Consider the following 22,332-nt stretch of genomic DNA (forward strand, 5'->3'; position numbering starts at 1 on the left):
CAACGATGGTCACAAAGTTAAGACTAAAACTAGCCTCGACACTGTAAAATAAATCAATGATGGTCACACAGTTTATATAACTAGCTTCGACACTGTAAAAACATCAACGACGGTCACAAAGGCTATAACTAGCTTCGACATTGTAAAAACAATAACGACAATCACAAGGGTTATATAAACTGGCTTCGACTCTGAAAAAATAACAACGAACATAAGGTACAATAAAATGTTCAACTCGGAAAAGATTGTTTTTTTTTATTTTTTGTTTTTAATTTGAGTGTGAAGGACGGACGTTACAGGTTTATGGATGGAGTAAAAAACGAGGACCCGGAGAAAAACCACTGAGCAGCAGTCAGTACCTAGTAACTGTCCCACATGTGATTCGACCAAGAGTTTGGTGTGGTAATATGTTGGGATTTATTGTTCTTATTAAAAACCAGGTTCGTGTAAAGACCATCCATGTGTGAGGGCGTGTAGCGTGTAGCGTGTGTGAAGTGCGAAGTGAGTAGTAACGCATACAGTAACGTATGGAAGATTGGGCTCTTTTACAGGAATTTTACATAATTGTCATTAAAACGGGTGTGCGACCATCGCTAAAACGGGAAGACAATATCTATCCACCTAACCACATAATTCTAATAATAGCACAAGGATAAAATTACACAACTTGCTGAGCTTATCCAATTGATGTAACCTTGTATCTAAACTTTAAATAAACCTTAATGTCCAACCTGTTTATCATGCTACTCCTGATACGGATGTTAAAATATAATTTTTACATTTCGAGACAAAATCATACTATTAATCAGGAGCAGATAACTCGACCTATTCTAAATGTTGTATCTGTGTATATTAAAGAGTTATCTGCCCATTGGAAAGGCATTGACTTGTCACTAACTCACGTTATTTTCTTTGAGAAATATGACATAACATTTTCAAACACAAACTATGCCTACCCGCAAAGACCGATTACTCTTTAATATGCAAACACGGAATACCAATTCGTGTCTGCCAGTAATTTATAAATTCAACAGACTGGACTTAAAACGCTCTTCTCAAATACAAAATATGTTTCACCAACATAAATTCGTTGATTTTGGTCAATAACGAAATCCATAAAAATCGAACCCTCGCAAAACAAAATGATTATTTTACAGTTAATATCTTTCTGCATTGCATTATTCTTATTTTTTGTTATCTCCATAGGAGGTCGTCCTGACATGATCCCGGTTGTTAATAAGATGGAAATGTGATCAACTATCAAATCCAACCGACCACAGTGTTTGCAGAAAATGGGGAAATCAAGATTATATGTAAAGATTATTTCTTGTTTCTTCATGAATACCAGTTGTATTTCATATTTTTTAAGAGATATTACTGGTATTCATGAAGAAACAAGGAATGTTCTATTTATAACATTTCTCGCTTCCATTTCCAGAAGACCATCACGTCATGTTTCTACACAAGAATATGACGTCTTTTCTTTTACACAAGCTAATGACGTAACAATGAAAATTATATTTTCACTGTCAATGCTGCACCGTAAAACCTTATATTTACGATAAATGTAATATTTCATTCATTTCGAAACAATTATGATCTCGCACTACTGAAGAATTCGTACAGGGCAATATTGTGGTTGGAATTTTAGATGTCGTTGTTGCTGGTATCGACGTCGTTGGCATAATTCCATGTGCCCTACACTTAAGACTCAATCGTAGGACGAAGACAGACATAGAGATAATGTTAACATTTGACATCCATCAATTTGAACTAAAATGAAAGCACTGCAGGTCGGGATATTTTTACCTTTTTCTTTAATAAAAACTGTAACAACACTGATTTGCGTCAAAATGTCAACAGAGCAATTTGTTTCTTTAAAAAACATAGCCCCTATACGCTGTATAGAACATTTTCATACGCAAGTTCAAAGTTCAATGTTACCATGCAGTTATAGTAAATAACCTCACCTAACATTTGAGTAAAGTGAACAAGCCTAGCGAGTGTAAATATAAAAGCATGGTATAGTCGTATAAGAATGTGTGTATATAAACACCTACATTGAAAACTACAAAGTTAACGCATTGAGTAAATTAGTCAATTGATATTTATTTTGAAACACAGTTCACATAATCATGGCCCACTGGGACCATGCTCCAAAACATCCACGTATCGCGTATCTTCACCCTGTGAGTTTCTGGCCTTACAAACGTAATGACCGTAGTTTAGATCAGTCACACCGTCGATGTAAATATCTGCTCCATGGTTTCCTACCCGGACATTTGTTGGCTTCGTATCACCACGTGCCTATATTAATAAAACATTGTATAATCCCTCAAATATCCGGTGACTTTGCTAGTGTAATATTGGAGAAAGTGCAACAACAAGATGAAGCCAAGTTTACCAGAAATTACGGAGTATCAGTTATCGCCAAAACACTTTATCTGATTGAAATACAGATTCTTATTACCACGCCGTTCAATAAAGTATCTGACAGCTTCCCGTATGGGGAAATGTTCGGATGACCTTTATGGTTTTTTTGGGCGAGGTGGCTACGTATACGAAAATAATTCTAAAAACAGTTTTTCAAACTATTTCGTCCTCTGATATTCGCTGTCATATTCTGCAGGCAGCAATTGGATTGGCCATTGCTAAATGTCACATGGACATGACCCCGAATGGTATTTCCTCAGATCCTCTTATCAAACGTAGTGATAATAAGGATCTGTATTTTAATCAGACTGCATTTATCCAATCAATCATCAAGAGGTGTAAAATATTCTAATTGTGTCTCACGTAAAAATTCCAAGTGATGGTGGGTTTGGGGTTTCCGGTTGCCTTGCAGGTCAGATGTATGAACGAGCCCTTCTTAACACCATGAGGTCCTGGTCACAACGGTAATGACTGGCTTGGACACTAAAACAGTAAAAAAAAAAAACCTTGGAAAATAACACAAAAGAAGCACTTCCTACAATTAATTGATGTAGGCAATTTTATCACGATAGAAACAACAAAACCTACATTTTGTGACATCCCCCAACAGGGAACGGAAACACAACAGTCTGGGCATCTAAATTGATGATATAAAGAAGTTGATTGTGTTGAAATAGCCCGTCTCTTTAGCCCCTTAGGGTCAACACCACAATTTGTATAGTTTTGAGGCAGTACCGGAAAAGGATGCTACCCATGCAAAATAATTTTTATCCAATGCTTTATGCAGCCCAATATTAGTTCAATTTTGAGTCACCAACAGGAATGCTACCTATCTTTCCTTTTAATTCGAGCAGCAGAAATAGAGGGTCGATTGTTGATGGAAAGACAGACGATGGATGCTGGGGTATCGTATAAGCTTATAATTACTTAGCTGTAATATTGTAGCTCAAAAGAGTTTTTAGGTCACCTGACAATAGGTTATGGTGACCTACTACGATAGTGTTTTGTCTGCCGTCATGCGTCGTCATTCGTGCATCGTCCGTCGTCCGTCATGCGATGTTCGTTAACATTTCGTTGTGAATGCGATAGCTTAAATAAATATCAACCGCAAGATCTCGGAAGATTTTGAAAATCAGCGTGATTTGACAGTAAATGACGGAGTTATTGGCCTTTGCATTAATTATTATTTTTGGACCTTGTGAACACGATAACTTGAGTAAATATGAAATGAGCTTAATGAAATTTTATAGACTAATATTAGAAAGATCTCAGACGATTTCGAAAATCAGCACGACATTTGACAGTGATTTACGGAGTTATTGCCCTTTGCACTAATATTTATTATTGGACATTGTGAACGCGTAACTGGAGTAAATATAAACCGAACCTGAAAACAAAATATTTGTAGACTCACATTGTAAAGATCTCGGACGAGTTCAATAATCTGCGTGATTCGACCGTAGTTTACGGAGTTATTTCCTTTGTACTAATAAATATTATTGGAACTTGTGAATACGAAAATTTGAGAAATGTAGACTAAGCTGAATGAAATTTTGTATGTAGACTAATATTGGAAAGATCTTGGATGAGTTTGAAAATAAGTGCGATTCGACAGTAATTTACGGAGTTATTGCCCGTTACACTAATAATTATTATTGAACCTTGTGAACACAATAACTTGGGTAAATATGAACTGAGCGTAATGAAACTTTGTATGTTGACTAATATTCAAAAGTTCTCGGACATGTTCGAAAACAGTGTGATTCGACAATAATCTATTTTATGATTCCTAGCCTAGACTAATATAGTCTACAAAATAGGTTGTTTTTCATCTGCTTTTCCCAAGGGAAAAGGGACGACTGGTTTGTCTGATGTCAGGTTAATGGATGGTGCTTGTTGTTTCGTTGTTGTGGTGGTATCATTCAATAGTACTGTTAAGTATTAATAAGAGGCAGCACAAACATACTGCATTGATTGACCTTTACTATAAGTAGCACGTTTAAACCAAACTTGTTAGTTGTTTGGTGGTTTATTAACAGAAAGGATCATTTATGAGCTACCCTTTATATGCAATGTGTATATCTGTATTCTTTTAAAGTCGCGATATGATGGTACTGTGTTTCTTTGCAATAATGGAAATCTCTTTAGAATTCTATCAAACTGAAACGTTTCGCCAGAGACACTCTCCACAGGTAATCTAAACATTGTTACAAACTTGTTACAAACCAAGCTGATTAAATACAGATCCGTATATCCACTCCGTTCAATAGAGGATCTGACAACATCCCGTAAGGGGTCATGTTCGGATGACCTTTCAACCACGTGTTCTTCATATCAAATACATTTTCTAGAAATCGTTACGTCATTTCATCCCAGTATACATATGCATTAAGCTTTGTTGTGCTCTTTGGGCGAGATGACTTGTACAGGAAAATAATTCGGACAACATTTTCATACTAATTCATCCCCAGTCAAGATTCTGGCAGTAGAAATTTGATTGGCCATTTTACAAAGGTCACAAGAACGTGACCCCTAATGGGATGTTGTGAGATCAAACGTAGTGATAATAAGGATCTATATTATAAGCTGCATCTCTTAAAGTCTCAACGTGACGCTGTTTCACATACACATATAGACATCTGACAAAAGTAATCTTAACTAGTTTCAATACTGTTAAATTCTCACATGGCAGTGTTGTGGTTGGTATCGGAGTAGTGGTCTGAGTTGTAGTAGGCGTTGTAGTGGTTGGTGTTGTGGTTGTAGTAGGATCTAGAATATCCACATATCGAGTATCCGATCCTTGTGAGTTTCTGGCCTTACAATTGTAACGACCGTAGTTTAGATCAGTCACACCGTCGATGTAAATATCTGCTCCATGGTTTCCTACCCGGACATTTGTTGGCTTCGTATCACCAAGCGCCTATATTAATAAAACATCGTATAATCCCTCAAATATCCGGTGACTTTGCTAGTGTAATATTGGAGAAAGTGCAACAAGATGAAGCCAAGTTTACCAGAAATTACGGAGTATCAGTTATCGCCAAAACACTTTATCTGATTGAAATACAGATGCTTATTACCACGCCGTTCAATAAAGTATCTGACAGCTTCCCGTATGGGGAAATGTTCGGATGACCTTTATGGGGGTTTTTTGGGCGAGTTGGCTACGTATACGAAAATAATTCTAACAGTTTTTCAAACTATTTCGTCCTCTGATATTCGCTGACAGTATTCTGCAGGCAGCAATTGGATTGGCCATTGCCAAATGTCACCTGGACATGACCCCGAATGGTATTTCCTCAGATCCTCTTATCAAACGTAGTGATAATAAGGATCTGTATTTTAATCAGACTGCATTTATCCAATCAATCATCAAGAGGTGTAAAATATTCTAATTGTGTCTCACGTAAAAATTCCAAGTGATGGTGGGTTTGGGGTTTCCGGTTGCCTTGCAGGTCAGATGTATGAACGAGCCCTTCTTAACACCATGAGGTCTGGTCACAACGGTAATGACTGGCTTGGACACTAAAACAGTAAAAAAAACCTTGGAAAATAACACAAAAGAAGCACTTCCTACAATCCAATTGATGTAGGCAATTTATCACGATAGAAACAACAAAACCTACATTTGTGGCATCCCCTAGACTGGCCACCAGTCTCTAGAATATTAAAAAAAATCACTAACATTTGGCTAGATTATTTTTATCTCTACTACATGCCTGATTCTTTAAACTAGGGGGAGATAATCTAGTAAAGAACTCTGCTGAGAAAGCCTTATCAACAACTTAGGGTCTGGTGGCCAGTCTAGGCATCCCCCAACAGAGATACGGACACCAAATGATATAAAGAAGTTGATTGTGTTGAAATAGCCCGTCTCTTTAGGCCCCTTAGGGTCAACACCACAATTTGTATAGTTTTGAGGCAGTACCGGAAAAGGATGCTACCCATGCAAAATAATTTTTATCCAATGCTTTATGCAGCCCAATATTAGTTCAATTTTGAGTCACCAGTCAGGAATGCTACCTATCTTTCCTTTTAATTCGAGCAGCAGAAATAGAGGAGTCGATTGTTGATGGAAAGACAGACGATGGATGCTGGGGTATCGTATAAGCGTATGATTACTTAGCTGTAATATTGTAGCTCAAAAGAGTTTTTAGGTCACCTGACAATAGGTTATGGTGACCTACTGCGATAGTGTTTTGTCTGCCGTCATGCGTCGTCCTTCGTGCATCGTCCGTCGTCCGTCATGCGATGTTCGTTAACATTTCCTTGTGAATGCGATAGCTTTAATAAATATCAACCGCAAGATCTCGGAATATTTTGAAAATCAGCGTGATTTGACAGTAAATGACGGAGTTTATTGGCCTTTGCACTAATTATTATTATTGAACCTTGTGAACACAATAACTTGGGTAAATATGAACTGAGCTTAATGACACTTTGTATGTTGACTAATATTCAAAAGTTCTCGGACATGTTCGAAAAACAGTGTGATTCGACAATAATCTATTTCATGATTCCTAGCCTAGAGTAATATAGTCTACAAAATAGGTTGTTTTCCAGCTGTTTTTCCCAAGGGAAAAGGGACGACTGGTTTGTCTGATGTCAGGTTAATGGATGGTGCTTGTTGTTTCGTTGTTGTCATTCAATAGTACTATTAAGTATTAATAAGAGGCAGCGCAAACATACTGTATTAACATCGATTGACCTTTACTATAAGTAGCACGTTAAAACCAAACTAGTTAGTTGTTTGGTGGTTTATTAACAGAAAAGGTCATTTATGGGCTACCCTTTATATGCAATGTGTATATATGTATTCTTTTAAAGTCGCGATATGTTGGTGCTGTGTTTCTTTGCAATAATGAAAATCTTTTTAGAATTCTATCAAACTGAAACGTTTCGCCAGAGACACTCTCCACAAGTAATCTAAGCATTGTTACAAACTTGTTACAAACCAATCTGACTAAATACAGATCAGTATATCCACTCCGTTCAATAGAGGATCTGACAACATCCCATAAGGGGCCATTTTCGGATAACCTTTCAACCACGTGTTCTTCATATCAAATACATTTTCTACAAATTGTTACGTCATTTCGTCCCAGTATGCCTTAAGCTTTGTTGTGCTCTTTGGGCGAGATGACTTGTACAGGAAAATAATTTGGACAGCATTTTCAAACTACTTTATCCCCAGTCAAGATTCTGGCAGTAGAAATTTGATTGGCCATTTTACAAAGGTCACAAGAACGTGACCCCTAATGGGATGTTGTGAGATCAAACGTAGTGATAATAAGGATCTATATTATAAACTGCATCTCAACGTGATGCTGTTACATATATATAGTGAGACATCTGACAAAAGTAATCTTAAAGATGCTCCACCGCCGACAGAACATAAATCATATTCATCATTTGAACAATAATTGGTGTTTAATCGTATATATATATGCCTAATTAACACAAAAATAATATAAAATAGTTTGTTTCGCCTTTGGTGCGTGCGCATTCAGTACTTCGTTCCATATAGGATACAGTGCTGCGGAATTTTTTCGGGATGCAATTAATTATTTTTCATATTTTTATCTTGAAGTAAAATTAGAAGCTCAAACTTTTCAATGGTGGTAATGGTGTAAAGTAAATAATTTTTGAAACTGAAGAAAAATACTAAATCGTCTGCTACTGGTTTTGATAGTGAAATAATACCATTTGTCAGCGGTGGAGCATCTTTAACAAGTTTCAACTGTGAAATTCTCACGTGGCAGTGTTGTGGTTGGTATCGGAGTAGTGGTCCGAGTTGTAGTAGGCGTTGTAGTGGTTGGAGTTGTGGTTGTAGTAGGATCTAGAATATCCACATATCGAGTATCCATTCCTTGTGAGTTTCTGGCCTTACAAGTGTAATGACCGTAGTTTAGATCAGTCACACCGTCGATGTAAATATCTGCTCCATGGTTTCCTACCTGGACATTTGTTGGCTTCGTATCACCAAGCGCCTATATTAATAAAACATCGTATTTTTCAGCCTTACAAGCATACTGACCGTAATTGTTCTTGGTGAGATGGTTTATGTATATGTCGGCTCCATTGTTTCCCACCCTGACATTGAGCGGTCGCACATTACCCAGACACTGAATCGAAAATTAAAATTGCAAAGATGCTGTAAATGCACATGTATTAGCTGAGGTCTTATTTTATTACGCTTTCTGCGAAATAATTTTTGCTAAAATACGATTGTCCTAACTTCCTACATCAAAATTAGTGTATCTAAGTCAGATCCGCTATTTAGCGAGTCGTGATGAGTATCTGTATTTTAATCAGATTGTAATTCCGTGTTGAAAATGTAGGATAAAAAAGATTGAACAACAGATGATGAAAGTTATATCTTACGTAAAAGTTCCAAGTTATGGACGGTTTTGGATTGCCATCCGCTCTGCATGTAAGATGGATAATCGAACCCTTTATGACGTTATGAGGTCTGGTCACAAACGTTATAACTGGCTTCGCCACTATTACGATTACAGAGAGGGAAAAAAGCAAAATTTCATCAATAATTAAACCATAAGAAGTAGAATATATTCAATGAATAGTGTATTACTTGTACAAAGATACTATATTATTGTGGACAACAATCCATTTACATTATATGAACATACTTTATAAAATAACTTACAGGGAGCTGCTGTTGTTGTTGGAGTCGTTGTTGTTTGAGTTGTTTGTTGTAGGAGTGGTAGTGGTTGGAGATGTTGTTCCATTCGTGAATGAACATTTGTTGTTGCACAGATTTTCCGAACAACATGAAGTACAATCTACAGGAGAACGCTTCTTCCCAACCACAGGAATAGGGATTATCGAGGATTGGCAATTCTGTAAAGTAAAAAAATATTCAATACCAATCAAACAACGAAATCAATTTAGAATTTAAAGAAATATAGATTCTCGAAGATTTAAAATTATGTGAAGAAAAAAACATTCAATGCCGATCAAACAATGAAATCATATAAGGACTTAAAGGAATAAAGATCCTCGAAGATTGAAAATTCTGTAAAGAAAACAACATTCAATGCCGATCAAACAACGAAATCATATTACGACTTAATGGAGTCACCACGATGTTATCAGTTACACAACATCATGGAACTTCGCAGCATTATCTTTAGGAATGGCATCATATCCTGAAAGGAGCCACTTTTAATGATAGATCGGCATTATAAAGGTAGTTAAATGTAATGTCGATAGAAAGGTTTTCAAGCTGAAAATCAATCTCAAGGTCAAATTGTTCATATTGTTTTGGTAATTGTGTAATTTATTACGGTAAATAATCAGTTATTTTTAGGTAAGAAAATGAACAGCAAATGTTAGACACAGCGAGTTAAAATAGCTACCCATTTTTAAAAAAAGGGTATTGATTCTTTTTGTTAACGGTTGATAACTTTACTAATAACCTCTAACGAATATGTAGATCCTAATAATGTAACTGCTTATCATTCTTTTTCACCGAGAGGTAGTAAGGATATGTATTTTTATCAAATTGACATTCGAGGGAATATATGAGAGCTTTGTATAGACTTTACCGTAATTCCATGTCCACATCGACTAGTCCACATCCTGGATCCTGTCAGACCACTCTGTCGTTGTTCTATATAACATTGCTAAAAATTTAAACTAGTTCAAATAAATGAAAAGAATACAAAAATATCACAATTGATAAATACATGTATTAAAACAAATTGCATCATATACACTAATTGTGATTATCCTTTATGCAATAGAGATATCATCTACCAAAATATGACGGACAGACTACGGCGATTTTAATAGCTCACAATCTATAAACCGCCATCAATAGCCCTTCATATACAGCATGCCATCAATTACCAACCAATAATAGCCCGCTATATAAAATCCTTGTGTACCTCGTGTTTAAGACAGATTCAGAACCGTTTCCGTACCTCATTCACTGGACAGCCTATAACTCTATCACACTGGTCAGGACTGTTCATGTAATCACAGTTGTAACAGATAATCTTACCAGTCAGATCCAATGCTGTAAAATATAATAAATACAAAAACTACGAAAGAAATCAACATTGAAAATCAATATTTTTTTGTAAATAAAGATTTTTTTTATATATTTTTGTGTGTTTAATTGTATAGTGTAAAGTGTCTAAACCGGATGTCACTATGAACGGCATGTTTTATCGGTATATCAAGGTTTTCAGATTATGTATCTATCATAGTCTGGTTGAATGGGCACTATTGCCTCGTAGTATTGTCGATTGATGGAACAGTATCCCATCAAAAGACAATACTATGAGACAATAGTGCCCTCTCAACCAGGCCATAATGGGTTTATTACCAATCTGATTAAAATACAGATCCTTATTATCACTACGTTTGATAAGAGGATCTGAGAAAATCCCATTAGGGGTCATGTCCAGGTGACCTTTGGAAATGGCCAATCAAATTGCTACTTGCAAAATTTTGACAGTGAATTTCAGGGACGAAATAGTTTGAAAAAACTGTCAGAATTATTTTGGTATACGTAGTCATCTCGCCCAAAGAGCACAATACAGCTAATTGTTTATGCATACAGGGACGAAATATCGTTTTCAATTGATGCGACAAGTGTAGAAAATGTACCCTATATGAAGACCACGTGGTATAAAGGTCATCTGGACGTGACCTCCTATAGGATATTGTCAGATCCTTTATATAACGGAGTGGTTATAAGGATCTGTATTTTAATCAGATTGGGTTTATTACATCACCCTCACATGTGACTCGTTTTCATGTCATCGTAACATAAGCACGTCAAGCGACACCTCTAGGCCGGGGATCTAGGGGGTCTACGTGCACCCCCCCCCCCCCCCCACAACTTAACGAACCAATGTTTTTCTGAAGCCTTATGACCCACTGATAACGAAATCGAGAGGTAACATTGTATAAACTGTGATGAACTTCCGGTTAATTTTTTAGCAAATTTTTCATATTTGGCTTGACTCAGCAAAAATGTTTGCCAACAGCAAACTATTATTTCTAATCAGTTATTTGACCTCTTATCAATCAGTTAAAACAACACCAGCAAAAAAAACAATGTTAACATTGTATAAGCTCCGGTTATGACGTCATCAAGATGGTCGCCATCTCGAATTTCACTAAAGATTGAAAAATAGTCATAACATTAACTTTTTGCAACCGAAGTAGACAAATGAGGTATCAAAATGATCATAATAGAACATCAAATTCATATCGGGATCACATAATTCAATATATGTAGTGATTTCTAGGTAGGAAATGAAAAAATCGGATTTTAAGCTCAAAAATGATAATTTTTAGCAAACTTTTCATATTTGGCTTGACGCAGCAAAAATGTTAACTAACAGCAAACTATTATTCGTAAACAGTTATTTGACCTCTAATCACTCAGTAAAATAATAAGATATATAGAGATACAAAACAGAATTATTGTTATACCATCATTTAGTTTACAAAACATCAGTGGGTGCGTATACTGGGTATATGCTAATTTTCTAACTCCAATCCGCCGACACTACAGTTTCCTGGTGTATTATAAGTTCCTTAAATAAGTTTGACTATTGGCGATTTATAAGTAGGAAACATGAATGTAAAGTTGACAGAATATCTAGCCTTGTGTAGGACAAGTCACAGTTTCGTTTATTTCCTATGCATATTATTAGCAAAATGTCAGATAGTTACCACAATGTCACATATTTCTTTCGCTGCTTTTCAATTATAACCATTATCATTGTGCGTGCTTTCCCACCTCACTGCACTATCCTCTGACGTGACTCGGCATGCCTGGTAGCTGGTACATGCAGTCCAAATCAGAGTAATTGAGATATCAGTATCCAATTCGTCGAAAGCCAGAGCGTCGTCTTCGATGTCGATGAGATGATGTGACACTACATTACCAGTAGTGTTCTAGCCTGACATCTTTCATGACCCATCCATGGCCAGAGTTTATATCAGGAACAACAGGTTAAGGGATATGGGATCTCCTTCAGATTCTAACATATCGTATATGCTGTTTCAGACTTCTCAGGAAATTACACCAGATCCTTCGAATGGTGGAATGATTCAAGCACCATTCATCAACCTTGTGGACACTCGTGCGACTATAGATGGCACAGGTGATATCCTCGATGTCTTTAATTCACCTGTGTCATCTATGGTCAATGAGGGTTCACAAGAATGAGGAATTGTGCTTCATACGAATTAAGGAGATGCAACTCAACCCTTCGCAGAATGTGGCTCTGGTGTCTTTTCCATCCTACCGGAGAAGTCTGGAACATCATATACGATATGTGATAATCACTAGGTTGAAAACAGGATGAGCTCCCACATCCGCGAACCCGATGTTCTTGATGTTACCTCTGGCCATGGACGGTTGACAAGTTAGAACTACGATGGTAAACCGGTAATGTAATATCACATCAGCTCATCAGCTCATCGACACTCTGGCGAGAAAGCACGCACAAAGATAATAATTATTATTAAGAACTATTGAAAGAAATATGTGATACTGCAGTAACCATCTGACATTTCCTTACGTTATACACAGAAAAATAAAGTTAACCGTGGATGCGCTACTTCTACAATTTTTGGAAAGTGTCGTGGTATTAACGGAAACAAATGCTTTCTTCACTTTTAATTTGATACCCTATTAGTTGGCGTTGTGCAGTAAAAATTCATCTTGAGACGCTACTAGTCTACAAACTTTCGAACATGAAAATGGATTTAGTTAGGAAATTATCAAGTCTCACTTAGATATTAATCCGACTTAAAATTCAAATGTGTTAAGATTTGAATCGTCAATTGCCAATGTTGTCTTTGGGAAGTTCTAAGACATCCGGAAACTGTAGTGTCAGCGGTTTGGAAAAAACAGCAATCATATACCCTGTATACGCACCCGCTGATGTTTTGTAAACCAAATGATGGTATAACAATAATTCTCTTTTTGCATTTCTATACATTTTTGTTGTTGTTGTTTTTGCTAATTGATAAGAGGTCAAATAACTGATTACGAATAATAGTTTCTTGTTGGGAAACAATTATAGCTGCGTAAAGCCAAATATGAAAAAAAAATGCTATAAAATTATAATTTTTGAGATTAAAATCATATTTTTTCATTTCCTGCGTAGAAATCACTACATATATTGGATTTTGTTGGTCCTGATATTATTTGTTGTTCTATTGTGGTCATTTATATGCCTCATTTGTCTTCTTCGGTTGAAAAATGTCAATGTTATGACTATTTTTCAATCTTTAGTGAAATTCGAGATGGCGGCCATCTTGATGACGTCATAACCGGAAGTTCATCACAGTTTATACAATGTTACCTCTCTATTTCGTTATCAGTGGGTCATAAGGCTTCAGAAAAACATTGAATCGTTAAGTTGTGGGGGGGGGGGGGGGGGGGGGGGGGGGGGGGGGGGGGGGGGGGGGGGCACGTAGACCCCCCCCCCCCTAGATCCCGGCCTACTCGGAACGCTGTCACCATTTCCACACCACGTTGTTGAATACCTTATAAAGTACAACAGCTTAATGAAAAGAAGATCAATATAGAACAAGAGTGAACTGTCTTCTGTAGAATTTGCTTCCATCCCCGCACACAACAGCCTGTCCGCCATTTTGATTTCTTGGTTGAAGCGCAACGTTATAATGACGTCATGTAATGGTGACGTCACAATACATTCACGATCAATTTCGTGTCACTTCAATAGTGCTCGGGCACTATTGTAAATAGTATCCATGTGTGTAGCTAATCAGAATCCGGTATTATGTCACGTGATGTACTAAACAGGTTTTATTCCATCATCTGATGAACTACGGATGCCATATAATCACTCCGGAGTACACATGGATCCGGATTAAACTTTGGCCGGATGAGATAAGAAATACTATATATCAAAATGCATTTTTTATTCAATGTGGTTAAAAGCAAAATCCTTATTCTCTCTCTACGTTCATACCATGACATCCGTATGCACAGTCAAAATTATCGTCGAACCCATGCATATGCAACAGAATAAGGAAAATACACATATGATTCCTGTCGAGTGCCCCGAACAAGGATCGAACTCAGGTATCCGGTCTGAAAAAAACTTGGTTCTTCCGACTGAGCCAAAGAAGCATGCTCCGTCAAATAAGATTGACACTGACCTTATTAAACACCATGTACAAACCACCTGCATCTTTTACAAACATGACCATGAATGATTCACCTTGACTGTTACAGTGTCCACTGATGGCGTTGCAGAGTTTTGTACCATTACAACACGAGGAACAGAGTGGGATACTGTTAGCCCTCAATGATGGAGAATGTTCTTTGTTTCTTTTTCCATTCATGGCACGACAGGACTGGAACGAATATAAAATACATTTGGTCTCTCCAATCTTAACATCAGCAGTTTTGTTTCTTGGTCTTAATTTGTTTGTGTTGTTTATTGGTTTTTGTTATGTTTTCTTGTATGTGCTTTTTAGGTCATCTGACCCGAAGGGTCAGGATGACCTATTGTCATCATGCACCGTCCGTCGTCGTGCGCCGTGCGCCGTCCGCCCGCCGTGCGCCGTGCGCCGTCCGCCGTGCGTAAACTTTTTATTCAAACGACTTCTTCTCAATAACCGGAAGGCCCAGTGTACTCATATTTGGCCTGTAGTTTGCTGGGATGGAGGGCTACCAAGTTTGTTCAAATGAATGACCTTGACCTTCATTCAAGGTCACAGGGGTCAAAAAGGCTAAAATCTTTAAACAACTTCTTCTCAAGAACCAGAAGGCCCAGGGTACTGATATTTGCCCTGTAGGATGCTGGGATGAAGGGCTACCAAGTTTGTTCAAATAAATGACCTTGACCTTCATTCAAGGTCACAGGGGTCAAATAGGCTAAAATCTTTTAAACAACTTCTTGTGAATAACTAAGAGGCCTAGAGACCTGATATTAGGCGTGTGGCTTGCTGGGATGAAGGGCTACCAAGTTTGTTCAAATAAATGACCTTGACCTTCATTCAAGGTCACGAGGGTCAAAAAGGCTAAAATCTTTAAACAACTTCTTCTCAAGAACCAGAAGGCCAGGGTACTGATATTTGCCCTGTAGGATGCTTGGATGAAGGGCTACCAAGTTTGTTCAAATAAATGACCTTGACCTTCATTCAAGGTCACAGGGGTCAAATAGGCTAAAATCCTTTAAACAACTTCTTGTGAATAACTAAGAGGCCTAGAGACCTAATATTAGGCCTGTGGCATGCTGAGAAGAAGGGCTATCACGTTTGTTCAAATAGATGACCTTGATCTTCATTCAAGGTCACGAGGGTCAAATAGGCTTAAATCTTTAAACGACTTCTTCTCAAGAACCAGAAGGCCCAGGGTACTGATATTGGGACTGTGACATGCTTGGATGAAGGGCTACCAAGTTTGTTCAAATGAATGACCTTAACCTTCATTCAAGGTCACGAGGGTCAAAAAGGCTAAAATCTTTAAACGACTTCTTCTCAAGAACCAGAAGGCCCAGGGTACTGATATTTGGCCTGTAGGATGCTGGGATGAAGGGCTACCAAGTTTGTTCAAATAAATGACCTTGACCTTCATTCAAGGTCACAGGGGTCAAATAGGCTAAAATCCTTTAAACAACTTCTTGTGAATAACTAAGAGGCCTAGAGACCTGATATTAGGCCTGTGCCATGCTGGGATGAAGGGCTACCAAGTTTGTTCAAATAAATGACCTTGATCTTCATTCAAGGTCACGAGGGTCAAATAGGCTAAAATCTTTAAACGACTTCTTCTCAAGAACCAGAAGGCCCAGGATACTGATATTGGGCCTGTGACATGCTTGGATGAAGGGCTACCAAGTTTGTTCAAATGAATGACCTTAACCTTCATTCAAGGTCACGGGGGTCAAAAAGGCTAAAATCTTTAAACGACTTCTTCTCAAGAACCAGAAGGCCCAGGGTACTGATATTTGGCCTGTAGGATGCTGGGATGAAGGGCTACCAAGTTTGTTCAAATAAATGACCTTGACCTTCATTCAAGGTCACAGAGGTCAAATAGGCTAAAATCATTTAAACGAATTCTTGTGAATAACTAAGAGGCCTAGAGACCTGATATTAGGCCTGTGGCATGCTGGGATGAATGGCTACCAAGTTTGTTCAAATGAATGACCTTGATCTTCATTCAAGGTCACGGGGTCAAATAGGCTAAAATCTTTAAATGAATTCTTCTTAAGAACCAGAAGGCCCAGGGTACTGATATTTGGCCTGTAGGATGCTGGGATGAAGGGCTACCAAGTTTGTTCAAATAAATGACCTTGACCTTCATTCAAGGTCACAGGGGTCAAATAGGCTAAAATCATTTAAACAAATTCTTGTGAATAATAAAGAGGCCTAGAGACCTGATATTAGGCCTGTGGCATGCTGGGATGAATGGCTACCAAGTTTGTTCAAATGAATGACCTTGATCTTCATTCAAGGTCGCAGGGGTCAAATAGGCTAAAATCTTTAAATGAATTCTTCTTAAGAACCAGAAGGCCCAGGGTACTGATATTGGGCATGTAGCATGCTGGGATGAAGGGCTACCAAGTTTGTTCAAATAAATGACCTTGACCTTCATTCAAGGTCACAGGGGTCAAATAGGCTAAAATCTTTAAATGACTTCTTCTCAAGAACTAGAAGGCCAAGGGTACTGATATTGGGCATGTAGCATGCTTGGATGAAGGGCTATCAAGTTTATTCAAATGAATGACCTTGATCTTCATTTAAGGTCACGGGCGGCAAATAGACTAAAATCTTTAAATGACTTCTTCTCAAGAACCAGAAGGCCCAGGGTACTGATATTGAGCATGTAGCATGCTGGGATGAAGGGCTACCAAGTTTGTTCAAATGAATTACCTTGACCTTCAATCAAGGTCACGGGTCAAATAGGCTAAAATCTTTAAACGACTATGTTGTATTGTACTAATAGTCAGATGACCGTTAAGGCCCATGGGCCTCTTGTTATATTTAGCAACGTTATATACCGAAACACACCTTAGTCTATAAATATGGTAGTTTCTGCTCAGACTTGGTATAAAGGAAATGGGACGACTGGTTTGCCTCTATTTTCAGTATAGTCTGATCGAATAGGGTGTGCTTATTCGATGTCTTCGGAAGCATACATTAGTGCCCTTTATAAACGGCAGGATTACCTCGATACCCTTCCGATACACTACACGAATATACCACAGCCTCCCAATACATCAACATTCCTACACTGCAACACATTGCATACATGGGAGACCGCCCATGAATGACCAGAATAATTTCAGTATAATTTGAGTTTTAGGGTATGCTTCGTGTCTTCGGCGGCATCTTTAACAAGATGACTGGTTGACCTATTTCCTAATAATACAGTCCAATCCACTTAATACAAACTCGTATAGTACAAAATACAGTGTAATGCGAATAGAATTGGAATTTCCCGCAAATTTCATTCAATATATATGTATTTCTTACCCGGTTTAAGAAATTCGCAATACGTAACTATGTTTTAGTCCTCTGGGCCGTTTCGTGTTATTTTAAACCCACTAATGCTAAGTGTGAAAACCAAGTAAGGCTTGGTAATTCATTACTGCCGTGTGTCGACACATGTACTCCAATTATGCGAATAGAGTTGTTAATACACAAACAGAGGGTTGGTAATTCATTACTGCCGTGTGTCGACACATGTACTCCAATTATGCGAATAGAGTTGTTAATACACAAACAGAGGGTGAATAGGTTTTAATAAAACATTAGTCGAAAGTCTCGCTTTGTTTCATATAACAACTTTAATAATAAGTTAAATTAGTAAAGTAAATTAAAATGCATTTTATAGACTAATTGACAAGTAATAAGGACACCGTCAAGTAAAGAACCACCACTTGGTTGTGATAACGCACCATCTATTACGAGTTGTTCCCCCTGACTACGCTTAGCAGTTAATAAGACATTGATCCTGTTAAAACAAACACAATTTCATGAAATGTGTGTCTTAATATAAGTTACCCGATCGCTTGAAATAAACTATAAACTTACGAAAGAAGATTGACATCCGAGGTCATAGTATCGGTAGCCCGCGGAACTTAGATACTCCTCAACTAAGCATTCCTGTAAATAGATATTTCTAGTCTATTACAAATGTCATGAGTTGACATGTAAACACGAATTGAGGTTAAGCAATATTAAATATTTGTTTAAGCAAAAGTGTAACGTATTGTTTTATGTATCTTGCATAAGTGTCACAAAGTAATATTGTATGTTGTCGTTTTATCCGATAACAATCTATAATTTTGAAATAATAGACATATTTGACAACCATTGATATTTTTCATTCAAACAGAGCGATTTATCATATTAACTTAACACTGCTCCTTTCTTTCATACTGTAATCAGATATTCCTTTTATGCATTGTTAAAGTTGTGATCTTTCTCAAACCTTTTCATAATTACGTTACTTTATGAGTTAGATTTACAAATAGAACATTTTGTATATCATTTTTTTCAAATTTTACAATTGCTTTTCATTCTGTATTTGTAAAGTACAGAATTATCTTATCTTGCTCGTATGTATTAGTTGTGACGTCATTTGTCTCCGAACGTAACGTCATATTTTTTTCAAAGAAAAGAGAGTCACAAAAAATAATGTGAAATTGGATACCTACCTAAAACGAAAGACGTATATCACTTATTTACCAAGTTATTTATTTAGTAGACAAATGACAGTTAACGACAATTTTCAAATTATTCAAATATCTTGTTATAGTAACTTAGAAAATACATAAAATTTTAACTCAATTTTTCCCGACGTGCTGATTTTATTTTTGCAGTAAATAAATGAAATCACCTTAATCAAGCAATTAAGCTAATCATCGTTTGAGCAAACGAGTCCTAGATGTGTTTTGTGTTGATAATAATGACGTCACAATGGTTACCTATCTGAAAGGGAGATTACTCTCTGTTGTAAACAAAGAAGGAATATATTAAATACCAGGAATTATTTTTTGTTGATAATATATAATTACCTCGTGGTCACCACACTCTCTAACCCTATCACAATTCCTGGGGTCGGGTATATGTGAACATGTACCACATATCTGGCCTCCGTCTAAAAAAATATACATTGTAGCTTTTATATTAATGTTTAATTTCTAAAATCTGTGTTTGAGATACAAATCCTTAGTGTTACTCCTATCCGCACTTAGCAAGATCAAGGATCTGTATTTCAATCTGATAGTAATTTCTTTTCAAAAAACATGGTTTTGAATGTCGCACTGGGGATTGTACAAAAGAATATGGGCAATTTTGAATGCAATGTACAGAATATTTTGTTAGTAATGTGAGTTTTTCAAAGTGCAATAAAACTAAGATTGAATTCAAGCAATCCCTTACGTAATATCAAAGCTACATCCCTTCTCTTTCTGTTAAACACCCATAAACATCTTTAATGTAATTAATTCGGGACTATTTTCTTAACCACAAAAGAAATGAAAATTATGGATTTACGCAAATCATTATCCAATGGCAAAGTATATTATATCAATTGGTTTTTCCTTTTGTGTCTCAATAAAAACGCCTGACACCAGTACAGCGTGGACAAGTGATTTTGGTTTTGATGCAATATTTAATTGTAACATTGTACTCACCGGTAACATGAAATGTCAAAACGAGAGCCAACCCTACACAACTGTAATATAAACAGACGTAAACATCAGAAAGTATGAAATTAACATTTAACATATCATCCGGGCTAATCTTTATTTACATGTATATAGAATTTCCAGAAGTGCACTGGTAATATGCGCATATGTAGAAAACTGATTTTATTCTATCAATTCGAATAGTTACTGAACGGTTTTCAAATGAAAAAAAATTTGATGTCAAATAGGTTTATAATTGGGAGCGATAATGTTTAACGTCCAATGAGTTCATATTTTGGAGCGAAACCTTTCAAACAACATGAAATACAGTAGATAATGAAAGTGGACAAGCTGTGAAATATTTAGGTTTTATATATGAAATCTTATATATTCTTCACCTTTTTATCACGTTATTTGTATACACTTCAGAATTTTCATAAGTGAAAAATTAGAAGCAGATAGCCAAACGCTTAATTGCTTAGATTGACAACCATGACGCTTAACAAAAGAAAATTTGGTCATTTTGTGTAGTCATTGCCATATCAATTTGTTGAACAAGACAAAATGCTTGTTATGATTTATAATATTTAAATAAAAACGATTTCTATTTATTCTTAAGCCTAGAGTATATCACCAAACTCGGTAACCTAGTAAAACGCACGCCTGTGTTGGGAAACATTTCGATTCTGCCATATGGTACCGTTTTATCAACAGGTAATTCTACAATGGCTTTGTTGTACAAACGTTAAATTGATTTTGAAGTCATTGCGTATCCGAAGGAAAAAAATAAACATTTATTAATAACATATTTTAATGTCTGAACATCTATATATACATATGATGTTAGATTAATTAACAACATCAAACAAATGATTATGTTTTGTAAATCCATACTAACAATGAAGGTTTATTTCATTGTTTTGTCGTGTGGCGTAATGATAAACAGCTACTGCGCGGCGATAAGGACTCTGTGCTTAAGCGACGCTCGTTCTTGAAATTGACATTTGTTTCATCTATCACACGTGTAGCATGAACTTTACGAATCTACCAAATTATCAATGTTGTTAGCATTTCGGTATTTACCTTTATTTTTTTTATTTTTTTTTTTGAGTGTCCACGCAAAGAAAGTAAGATCTAATAAACTGGCGGACAATAAGTTTACGGTTGTTGTCATAAACGTGTCGATTGTCTTTTGATTGAAAGCATTATTACATTCATATAATATATCATTACATTTATATAATGCATTATTACATTCATATAATACAACATATAAATGAATGTTGAATATCCTTGTGATGGAATTAAAATACTAAAAAACAAAATTAAAACAAATCTGGTAGCTGTGAAAGCGCCAGAGATGGCAGATTTGTTTTAGTTTTGTTTTTTGTTTTTTTTTGTATGTATATATATATATCATAAGATCAGTTAATATTAAATTTAAACGCACCTTAGCAAAATGTATTTTTGTGTAGACTATATGTATGCATTTCTAGTGACTTCCTGTAATATACAACGACATTTACCTTAATGATATTTACTACAATTCTAACCCATTGAAGCATGCTACTGAAGATTAATACTCACATTACGTACGGCGACATGTCTTGTGTACGATTCTGCCAGAACTCTAATATTTACGATATCCTTGTGACCTTTTATCGTTTTTCTGTGTATCTCATCAAATATAAGAGCGACTGCTAATGTTTTAATCTACCGACATTACCGAAGTGATAAGTGCCAAAATTTGCATACTGGCGAATCAGGCTGAGCTTTAAATATTTCATTCACAACCATGACTGAATTATAATGCTTACACCACATAGGTTTTAATTTTACAAGTAAGGGGTAAAAATGAGTTTTAGTAGTACTGCCGAAATCATTATGCTTACATCATCTACATTACAGTAAACTAAGCACATGCGGTCAGAGTAGTTGTTACAAAGCTGTTCATTTCTTTCAAAATCACCAATGGATATATTGAATGCTTTATTCCATTGCTTCAAATGTTCACATAACCAAAGTTATATCTATATATGCATCTTGGTTTCTAGTATGGAAAGATTTGAGTACCTCCAAGTGGCCAAGTAGTTAAAATGTCGCGACAATTTACCACAAGCCTTCACCCTTGGGTCGCGAGTTTGAATCCCATGTGGACAGTAGCCAGGTACTGACCGCTAGTCGGTTGCTTTTCTCCGTTAACTCCGGTTATGCCTTCTATTTTAAATCTGGCACG

The 22,332-nt window shown here is 36.5% G+C and overlaps 1 pseudogene; it reads right to left on the reverse strand.

Annotated features, from left to right (window-relative positions):
• Positions 1–2,089: 2,089 nt before the first annotated feature.
• Positions 2,090–21,895, reverse strand: LOC138306268 (mucin-2-like; annotated as a pseudogene).
• Positions 21,896–22,332: the final 437 nt, after the last annotated feature.

This window comes from Argopecten irradians, chromosome 13 (assembly GCF_041381155.1).
Source record: "Argopecten irradians isolate NY chromosome 13, Ai_NY, whole genome shotgun sequence".
Classification (NCBI taxonomy): domain Eukaryota; kingdom Metazoa; phylum Mollusca; class Bivalvia; order Pectinida; family Pectinidae; genus Argopecten; species Argopecten irradians.